The sequence below is a fragment of the Dioscorea cayenensis genome, chromosome 16 (assembly GCF_009730915.1).
Source record: "Dioscorea cayenensis subsp. rotundata cultivar TDr96_F1 chromosome 16, TDr96_F1_v2_PseudoChromosome.rev07_lg8_w22 25.fasta, whole genome shotgun sequence".
NCBI classification, from domain to species: Eukaryota; Viridiplantae; Streptophyta; class Magnoliopsida; order Dioscoreales; family Dioscoreaceae; genus Dioscorea; species Dioscorea cayenensis.
In genome coordinates, this window is record NC_052486.1 from 18,524,246 (window position 1) to 18,535,208 (window position 10,963).

The following is a 10,963-nucleotide window of genomic DNA, read 5'->3' on the forward strand; positions in this document are numbered from 1 at the left end:
GGGCTTCTCGGCCTCGACGAATGCGCTTTTGGCCTCGAAGCAGGAGAACGGCGGCCCAAAGCAAGCAAGGAAGAGGTCGCCCTCTCATCTTGCTTTTCGAGCAAGCGGTTCCCGGAGCAATAGCATCCGACTCGACTGTCGTCTCGAACAAATACTTCTTCATCAAGATTCACGGAACCAAACTCAGAAACTAGCATGTGTAAAGCAAACAATCTTAGCGTAAATTATTTAGTTTAAACAATTAAAACTATATTTACACATGTAACTCAGATATTTAAACGTTATAACCTATTGTGTTAAACAAAGAACAAACAAATTAAACATTAAACTAAAAGTTTAAACGAGTAGTCGAACAAAGTTAAACGGTAAGTTATAATGTTAAACGATAGATGAATAAAGTTAAACGGTAAATGATATGGTTAAACGTTAACGCTCTACAGCTAAACAAAAATATTTTTTTGAATTATTACCTCTTTTCCTTCGAGAGACGACAAACTCGTCTCTATCGCCGCTTGCTTCCGTAAGTATTTTCACCGTAGCACAAAGATCCTTGGGATCTCGCAGAAACGGACTTTCTTTCCCGGCTCCCGGCCACCAGAAAACCCGAGATGTTAAGCGCCACTGCAACCCTTAACATACCCGGTGTTGGTCTTCTTCCCCGCAGATCTAGATCGCGACTTGGGTAGCGGCTTGTGGTATGTCCTCCATAAGCCACTTGTGCGTCGCCTGCGCCCATGCGTAGCGCCCCATTCCGTGTAGATCATCGACATAATCAACGATCCAGCTAGGGAACCGAGCAGGGAGGTATTTGGGAAGAGGATTGTACCCGTGAGGTACACCATCGTGAGTTTGGCAAAAATTCTCCTCTTCTCCCTCTCGTCCAACGAGTTGTCAAGAGTGCTCCCGATGGAGTCTCTGCGTCTCTCGTGACGCCTTCGATAAATACCTCTCTTCGAAAGTCGACCGTGTTTTTCTTCTTCCCGAAACACGATCGCCTCCCCATCGCAACGCAGCCAAGAACGATCGCCACATCTTCAGCCCTCGAAAGTCGAGATGCTTTCCCGATCCTCGAATTTATCAGTGCGGTTATCGTATCTCCGCAATGAGAGTCAAGAAGGGCCCGCCTTGGTATACAGCCTTCCAACTCAAGAATGCCGTGAACGGTGTTCTTCGGATGATCTCCCAGCTGTCGAGGGATCATGTGAACTTTCAATTCACCCACGGTCTCCACTCACGTGCTCAAGTAGCATCGCCCATTAACTAGATTGACCGCCATAATCACAAGCCTCGCGACAATAACAAAGACATTGTTAAGCTGGAAATGTAATTTGTTAAACCAGAACACTCGGCCTAAACACCGATATCATTTTTTTAAGCAAAGTGACGTATACTATTAAACAGTAGATACAAATAATTAAACGGAGACGAACTAACTTAAACCAGAAAGCTCATTGTTTAAACGGAGACCTCATTTTTTTACAATCGCAAACTATATCAACTCGAAAGGGTAAACGTAGATTATAAACATTACACAAAGCACAACAATCTGAAAACCATTTCGATCAGATACATAGACGAAAAATGTAAAACAAAACAAAAAAACCCCTAGCCGAGACATCTCCCTCGCAGACTAACAAAACCCCACCCGATTAATCCCCCTGAAAGCTTCAATGTCTTCCAACAAAAAAAAAATCACAAACCAAAACCGAAAAATGTCTCTTCGTAATGTAATAGTTAACAAAAACCATAATGAATACCTTAGACTCGCAGCTGACGAAATGCCGAATACTTGCACGGACTTCTTCTTCGAGACGCCGTGGAAAGGGAAGAGTGCCGTGGGAAGAGAAGAGCTGGAGACGCGAGTCGAGCTGGAGTCGCGAGTTGAGAGAAGACAAGCAGCTGTAATGCCTAAGAAAAACCCACCCACTTCCTCTCACACCACCGAAATGGGTGCAAACTCACGACTTCCCGCATAAGGGCATTTTTCGTCCCATAAAATTTTTAAATACACTCCGCTTAATGTCACTACGCACTTTTGGGGGTTTCAAAAATCATGGAGTTGAAAAAGGAAGGGGTTTTTGGGTATTCGAAACTATGGGGGTTTGTTTGGCAATTTGGCAAAGTTGTAGGGTTTTTTTGGCAATTTCCACTTATTATTATTATTATCACCTTTTTATTTATTATCATTGTTACTTATTTATTATTTTATTATTATTTTTATTTTATTTATTTATTTTTTTATTTTATTCTTTTTATATTTATTTATTTATTTATTTATTTATTTATTTATTTTTATTTTTTATTTACTTTTTTATATATATATATATTTTAATCCCTCCTCAATTCTTTTTTTCCTCTCTTTTTTTTAAAAAAAAAAATTTTTTTTTTTAACCCAAAAACCCTCATCCTTATCTGAATCCCATCTTCCCATGAGATCACAACGAATGGGTAGGATCGGATCCAAATTGGTTTAATTTTTTTGATGTTTTTTATTATTATTATTATTTTAATTAATTTAATTTTTTTATTTATTTTATTATTATTATTTTTTTTTTATTTCAAATTTGAAATTTTAAACTTTAAATTTCAAATTTTAAATCTCTCTTGTTTATATTTATTATTTATTTATTCATTAATATTATTTTTTTTAATATTTTTATATATATATATATATATATTTTTTATTATATTATTTTTTTTATTATTATTATTTTATTTTTTTTATAATTCACTCAATCCCAATTCGCCTCAAGATGTGTGTTTGAGCTATCCTAAAACTTAGGGTTGCCTCGAGATATGTTCTCAGGGCCAATTTTTGTAATTTGGACTTTGCCTCGAGATATGTTCTCAAGGAGAATTTTTGTAATTTTTGCATTTATGCCACGAGATATGTTCTCAAGGACAATTTTGTAATTTGCACTTTACCTCGAGATATGTTCTCAAGGAGAATTTTGTAATTTTGCATTTATGCCTCGAGATATGTTCTCAAGGGCAATTTTGTAATTTGCATTTTGTATTTAACTTGGAATTTGCATCCTAGTACAAGACAATCAAATAATCAATTAAGATTAAGATTAGGACATTTAAATTTTGATTCTAAACATATCTATGGTTAGGATATATTAGAATTCAAATTAAATTGGAATTTGGTTTCCATTAGGACATTGAATTTTTTTAGGACATGCGTTATATTATTTATATATAAACAAATGCCCCCTTCCTACTTGTCTCACGAAATTCTTTTGGTGAGTTTGAGTGAGAGAAGTAGGAATTCCCAATCTTTTTTTTTTCATGGCTAATATATCTCAACCTTTTTGGGATATGAACCAAAATTATAATGAAGTTCCCCAAGGTCAAACCTTCATGCGCCACACTCCTATGTTTGATTCTGAAGCCGAACCCGCAATCATATATGAAGGAGGAGAACAATCAGAGTGGATGAAGCGCTATCCAAATCGCATGGCTATTGCCAAATTGTCCACAGACCGTTGGTTTGAAGACGGCCTAACTGATGCAATTTGCTTGAAACCTGAAGGAGAAGTGAAAGATTTGAAGACATTCGAAACCCTTGGACCAAGAATCATCAATCACCGCCCGGGATGGAAGGGTAGGGAGCCTATCCAAAATAATTTAATCGATCTTCCATATTATGCAGAGTGGGCCAAATTCATAGTCAATAACTACTCCAACGAGCTATCTGAAGTAGAATTGATGGGCGGGATTGTGGCTTCAGTCGGTCGCTATGATTTTGACATAAACTTCTATAAAGCGCTAGTAGAGCTATGGTGTCCCGATACTAACACTTTCCACTTCTTGCACGGAGAAGTTGGGATTTCATTATGGGATATCAAGGAATTGGGAGGACTTCCAATTACCGGAGACATCTATGACGAAGTCATACCTCCTAATGACACAATCTGCCGAAGATATGACTCTGAACTTTCTATTTTGAGAAATCTTTTCGACATCTTTCAATGGCTCTCAAGGCAAAGCGTCGACGAAGATGTATTCTTTGAGGATTGGGTGGAGTTCTTCAGGAAATCAAGACACAGCTCCCGTCATAGATCGGCGTCTAATCCCCCTCCAATGCTTGTTTTCAAGGCTGATTTAGTTGGTTTCATAGCATTGTGGATTTGCTTTTTTATCATGCCGGGTGATCGCAAAGTAATTAGACCAGGAGTTTTTATGATGGCATGCAACATCGCACATGGGAGGAGAGTAGCTTTTGCCCCTACAGTGCTAGCACGCTTATACTTAGGCTTAAATGTTATGGCTAAACACAGAAGAGGACCCGGATACTCCACTACAGTGTTCCCTGCTCATTTCTTGTATGCTTGGGCTGGTTATTATTTTCGAAGCATATATCTCAAAAGGAGGATAGACGACAATACCTCAAGTATCCCTGGGTTGCTGAGAATACCGAAGATGCTGCAATTTATGAATTCCAGCGCGACTCCGTTTACCAATCCTATATATGTGAGGAACTTTATTAGACATGAAAGCAATTTCATATCTCGCCCTTTCTCGTTCAAGCATCATAATGACGAGGTGGTACGAGATTCCAGATACTCGACTGGACCATATGTATTAGATTCATATACCATGGAATATGTGATGAATCTTCGTTGTGGAATTCTTCCGCTTCGGTGTGCAGGAGATTTTTTTTGCAGAACCTTATAATCCGCATCGATTTGGGCGCCAATTTGGATACGATCAGCATACTCCGGCGTTCATTAATATTCCCAGAAGGGCTCCTTCTCTCGGGATTCTTGCGGGATACTGGCTCCATCTTTCTCGCCAAAGGACATCTAGCTCATTCTACATCCCGATGCATGATAGAGAAGGGAGACTTATACTTGTTTATGCACAGAAATGGTTGAGAACTGTTGAAGCATTTTTCAAATAGAAGCATTCATTGTTGATCCAAGATGACTTCAGAGACAATAGAAACATTAATAGGGAGCGAGGACAATCTTCGAAGGGCCACAGATTTATCAACGAAAATATATTCATTGATGACACTGATCTTACTACTGACCCAGTTGTCCCATCAAAGCGACAAAAGAACTGAAGGTATGTCTATTTTATTTATTCAATTATTTGTTTATTTATTTCTCCAAAAAAAGAAAAAAATCAATTTTTTTCCTTTTACCACTTTTTCTTTCACAAAAGAAAAATTTTTCCAAAAATCCTCGGGACCTTTTTTTCTTTTCCTTTTCATGCCCTTTTCTTTTTTTCTTTTTGAATTTTTCTTTTTACTATTAATTTTTTTCTCAATGATTTTTTTCCTTCTTTTTCCTTCAAATCTGATATTTTTTTTAAATTTTTGAATTTTTTTTATTCTTCTTTTTTTATTCTTTTTTTAATTAATTAATTTTTTTATCTTCAAAAAAATTAGGAATTTTTCATTTTTTTCTTCTTTTTTTTATTTTTTTGAAAAATTTTTTTCTTTCCTTGATTGAATTTTTTTGACTCAAAAATTAAACTTTGTGTTTTTTTATTTGACTCAAAGTCAAACTTTGTAATTTCACACTTTTTACTTGACTCAAAGTCCAAATTTTGACTCAAAATCCAACTTTATAATTCCACAAATTTATATTTGACTCAAAATTAAACTTTGTGTTTTTTATTTGACTCAAAGTCTATCTCCAACATAGGCATACAAATTCGTGACACCCCACTAGACAATGTTAAGGCTATTCAAAGTCCTCCAAGAATTGATGATGTTCCCCCATTAGATCTAGAGATGCACATGAGCTCCCATGGTAAGAAATATCTCTTTCTCCTTCTTTTTTTCATCTATGCATCTTTAATCAATCTTGATGACGTCTTATATCTAGATCGAATGAACGAACAAGATTTAAGTGTCGGCACCGGAGAAAACATTGGAGTTGGCGACGATGTTGGGATGGAAGACAATATTGGAGTAGAGGAAAATATTGAGATTGAAGAAGCTCTCCCTAACCCATTACAAGGTATTGTCCTCATATAGGTTTTTTTTTTTTAATCAGCCCTTTGAATTCTTTTGAATTAAAAATTATGCCACTAGGTCCCATAACTTTTTATTTCTTCAAAATTTGCAAGTAACTCCCAAACTTCCATGTTTTCCTATTTTTCATGGTTTCTTGCAATTAAACCCTTTAACTTTCATATTTTCACATAGTTTCATAATGTATCCAAGCACGGGGTTTGAAAAGTCATGTATTATATTTCAATAAGGAAGACAATCATTCTTAACGTTTTCTTCTCCTCTTTTCTTTTTTTGCCCCTTAGTTATTTTTAAATTTTTCTTTGTGTTAGGGGATGCACCCGTTGCCTTGGAAAAATGAGCTCCCGAAAAACCCGCCAATAATCCAAGAAGTTTTTTTTTAAAATATATATATTATTTATTTATATATATTTTTTCATTTTTTTTCTTCATCGCATAACGATTTTTTTTATTATTATGTATATATATTTTTTTAATTTTAATTTAATTTAATTTAATTTAATTTAATTTTATTTATTTATTTATTTATTATTATTTTATTATTATTTTTTTTTAGCGATTCAAGAGGATGAAAGTATTTCATCTCTTAGTCAAACTCCTTCGGCAAGTTTTATAAAAGATGCCCCCTCTTCAATGGAGAGTGATGGCGGGAATACTCATGTTGAGAGTGTACCTTGCGATAGCAAAAACGCTAACATTGAAAACACGCCTCAGAATAGTGGTAACGTCAATGTTGATACCACACCTCTAGGAATGCAGAACGAAGGTATTATTTATTTATTTACTTTTTTTTCCGCGAACCTCCATGATATATGTATATATATATAATTTTCTTCTTCTTTTTTTTTCTTTCGGTTTTTTTAGACGTCCAAGAAATTGCCAAGGACGTTCATACTCCCACCGAAGAATTGGAAAGTGATGTCTCTAATGCCGACGTAGGGATTACCAATTTGCCGGAACAAGCCCAAGGTTTTTTTTTTTTTTTAAATTATCTATTGAGGGTCAAAATTTATTTGTATATTCTCTTTGTAGGTTCAAAGAATATACCGAATGTAGTTTTACGCCTGCGAGACGAGATGATCAACAACATCAAGTCCCTCAACTATCACAACTACCAAGACATCATCAACAAAGTGAAGGAGTCAAAATTACTCTTTCAACCTTTCAACGTTGATTTGAACAATCTAGAGCCTTTCATAGAGAAGATCGCTCGATGTGCATCCTATGCTAAAGAAGCCTCAAAGGATCCTAATGTTCAAGCTTGCATCCGTAGTCAACAAGCCAAGGCATGCGTACACGAAAGAACTTTGGCACTTAAGCATCTCAACAATCTCAGGACAGACTGGACCAATGACATAAGTGCGAACAAGGAGAAGTATCAGAAACTTGCTGAAAGGGAACATCAACTTCAGGCTGAACTTTGTGAGGTTCAAGACACAATGAAGACTCTGAGCAAAAAGATGGCGGATTCAACGGATCTGCTTGAAGCCTCTGAGCCTACACAAGCGAGTCTTCAAGTTGCGTTGGATGAGGCCAAGACGTAGCTTGCTGAGAATCAAGGAGAGAACTTGGATACTCCTCTTATGATTATTTTTAATAAATGGCTCGACGAGTTGGAGGAAGCAAAAGAATCATTGTTGAAATTTCATCGGGCATTAAAGAGCCCTTCTCTCTTTTTTGCTTTCCTAGTTTGTTTTTTTTAGTTTTCTTTTCTAGTTTGTTTATGCTTTAGCATTTGATTTTAAAACATTGATCATGGACATTTGATTTGAATAAGATTTAGCGTTTTTTTTTTATGCGTCTTTGTTTTTTTAATAGAATACTTGGAGAATTGAAATCATGATTGATTTTTCTTCTTGTTTTGTTTTGTTTTCTTCTTTCTTTTTTTTTATTCATTTTGAATGAGAGCCTTATATTTGTCAATATTTTCAGCCACATTTGGAATGATTTTATAAGCCATTCATCCACTTGATAGCACCATGGGCAAACAGGGAATTAGACAAACAAGGTCTTTGAACTCAAATTTTATGATAATCAAATGAGCTCAAATTCCAATCTCCACCATTCATTTTAGAGATAAGGACCTTATAAATGACTGTAAAATTTTTACTAAAAATTGAATATGATTTGATATGGTGATACTTGACTTGATGATGAGGTAGCTGGGCAGGAATTTAGGCAGATTTTGACTCTAAATTGCCAAAATTTTTTTAGGATAGTCATATGAACTTAGAATTTAATCGTCACCGTTTATATTGAAGACCAGAACGTCTTGATCATATAGAAAAAATTTCAAGAGGATTGAAATTATTTTGACTATCTGATCTTAAGCTAGAATTTGAATATAGTGTAATGACAATTATTAATGAATTTCATGCTTGATTTGTGATTTTATTTTGATAATTGATGGTCTTTAGGCTCAATCATAACCGTTCACATTGAGCGTTATCAGGGCTATAGTTTTCATAAAAAATTTCAGACTGATCCGAATTTTTGGCATAGTCCGATTAATACATTGATCAACATTGAATGTAGAGAAGCGGTGTCCTGCATCATGACCCACAGTTCTACTCTCTTCAATAAATTTTGTAATCTTCAAATCAAATTTCAACCATTCAGATTGAAGACAAACATATATTTATGATTTGAAAGAAATTTCAAGGCAATCAAAGGTAATTTGGTCACCTGATGAAGACCTTGATTGGAGCAATACCATCAAAGCTTTTAGCTTTTCATGCATAAGGATTTTTTGTTTTGTTCTGCTTTTGTTTTGTTTTTGGTTTTTGGTTTTTTGTGTTTTTTGTTTTGTTTGTTTTTTGTGTTTTTTTATTATTTTTTGTTTTTTGTTTTTTTGTTTTTGGTGTTTTTTTTTGTTTTTTTTATACAGGGATTAATGTATTTGCCTCAGGAAGCACGCTTAACTGTGCATGACCGGTCTACATGGAGCCGGACGTTCCTTCATAGACAAACATATGTCTCCTTATTTCATTGAACTAATTTTTAGTACAAAAAATGGTTTTAATACATAAATGCATGAAAATAAATGTTTTACCTCGAGAAGTACATTTAATTGTACATGACTAGTCAACCCTTATGAGGAACCAGACATTCCGTCATAGGCAAAACATTTTTACATTAGACATAATACTTCTTCAAGAAACGACCATTGATGGGTGGCATCGGTCTTTCTCCATTGGCATCGATAAGTTGATATGCGCCTCCTTCGTAGACGATCTCCACAACATAAGGGCCTTCCCAATTTGCTTTGAATTTGCCCCCGGCCTTTTTGTTGGAGATGATGGGTCTTCTGAGGACAAGGACCATCTCTCCTTTGGTAAAAGTCCGAAAACGAGCCATCTTGTTGTATGCTTGAGACATTTGTGCTTTGTAGACTTCGAGATTTTGTTGCACCCCTAATCTTTTTTCATCAAGAGAGTCCAACTCATCCAAACGGAGCCGAACATTATCTTCATTAGAAATTTCATTTTGCAATGCCATTCTCAGGGAGGGTATCTAGATTTCAAGAGGTAAGACCGCTTCAGTTCCAAATACCAAAGAATATGGCATGCACTGTGTCGGAGTCCTATAGGTAGTGCGATATGCCCATAGCATCTCCGGGAGTCTTTCATGCTAATCTCTTTTGTTTTTGGACACTGCTTTCTTCAACAGCTTCTAGAGGATTTTGTTGAATGCTTCTGCCAATCCATTTGCTCTAGCGTTATAGATGGAGGTATATCTCCAATCTATTTTATGATGCTGCGCAAATCTCCCGACCTTGAAGCTTCTGAAAGCGGGGCCGTTGTCTGAAATAATTCTTCTCGGAGTCCCAAATCTATATAGGATGTTTTCCCTGAAGAATTTGAGGATATTCTCAGTCTTGACTTCTCTAAGTGGGATTGCTTCTGCCCATCTGGAAAAGTAATCTGTTGCAGCCAATATGAATCGATGTCCCAGAGATGATGGTGGTTCAATAGGACCGATTACATCCGTTCCCCATATCTCAAAAGGCCATGAAGAGGCTGTGGGGTGTAAAGGATTTGGATGTTTATGAATAAAGTCTCCATGTATCTGACATAGATGACATTTTCTAGCATAATTAATGCAATCTCCGACCATGGTTGGCCAGTAATACCCCAAGCGTTTGATCTTGAGTCGCATCTTGGGTCCGGATTGGTGCGCACCACATATCCCGGAATGCACATCATGCATAACTTCTTGGGCTTCTTCATATGAAAGGCACCGCAGGAGCAGTTGATCATAGGACCTGCGGTATAATATATCATTTATGAGGGTAAATCTTAGGGCTCTTCGCTTTATCTGAAGACCTTTTGATTTATCCTCAGGGAGTTTATCATATTTCAAATATCCCATGAACGGTTGTCTCCAATCTTCCTTTGGCATTTCGAGAGTGAAGACTTCCGCATTGCCCCCAACATTTTCCTCTTCGACTTTGTCGGGGATCGTGCTAATGGGTCTTCTGTTTTTTATGGTTATATGGATTTCTTCATAATTTGGATTCGCCAGTTCCTTTGCTACTTTTGCCAAAGAATCAGCTTCTCCATTTTCTGATCTTGAAACCCTCCTCAATTGCACTTGGGGAATTTTCTTCATCATATTTTTGACCTTCTTATAATATTTAAGAAGTTCAGGTTTGTATATTTTGTAGTCTCCTTCGACTTGCTTGATAATGAGTTGTGAGTCTCCAAAGATGTGTATGTCTTGAATCCCCATTTTTGATTACCGGGTTCCCAAAACCAAACTATGAGAGCTTCATATTCTCGCCTCATTGTTTGTACATGGTTCCGTGAGGGAGAGAGCATATCTAAGGATTCCCCCTTCCGGTGTAACAAATACAAGTCCTATTCCAGCTTTGATTTGTGGCACTTGGGACATGAGTGCCGGTTTTATAGATGACGCTCCATCAAAGTATAATCGCCACCTTGCTTCTTCCACTATTAATGTCTCTTCATCAGG